Here is a 488-nt window from a genome sequence, read left to right on the forward strand (position 1 = left end):
GTCCCTCCCTCTGCTTGGAGCAGGTAACTGAAAAGGACTACTCCCATGGCTGCTGCGCAGCTACCCCGAATTTAGGGTCTAGTGGATGAAATGCCTGTATTGGTGGATCCCAGAATTGAGGTCTTCCCTACAGAACAGCGAAACAGTCCAGCGGGAGCCTGTGAACCGTTCTATCCCCTCCAGGTCCACGCTAAGCCAAGGACACCTTGAAAATTGCTTTGGAAGTCCTTTCTGTTTGAGATGGAGGCAGGAGGCTGGAAACCGGCTGGTGCTATTCTTTGGCACTGGCCGGGAAAACCCTCGGTGTGACCAGCGTGGGGCTTTTGGCTTTTGGTTTTTCCTGCTCGGCGCCCGACCTCGGTGTCCGCAGTAGCTGCTGGGCAGAGAGGAGGCAGATCTCTGTGGGCGTTGTGACGCGGAATGCACAGTCCCCCGTGGGTGCCGTGCGAGCGGCCCACGGCTGACACGCCGTGGCACGCGGGAGGCGA

The 488-nt window shown here is 58.8% G+C and overlaps 1 protein-coding gene across 1 annotated transcript in view; it reads left to right on the forward strand.

Annotated features, from left to right (window-relative positions):
- Positions 1–488, forward strand: part of CASC3 (cancer susceptibility candidate 3) — a gene marked incomplete at its 5' end in the record, with an annotated part of 10315 nt that overhangs the window by 8106 nt on the left and 1721 nt on the right.

This window comes from Cariama cristata, unplaced genomic scaffold (genome assembly GCF_000690535.1).
Source record: "Cariama cristata isolate BGI_N322 unplaced genomic scaffold, ASM69053v1 scaffold32903, whole genome shotgun sequence".
In the NCBI taxonomy this organism is placed as follows: domain Eukaryota; kingdom Metazoa; phylum Chordata; class Aves; order Cariamiformes; family Cariamidae; genus Cariama; species Cariama cristata.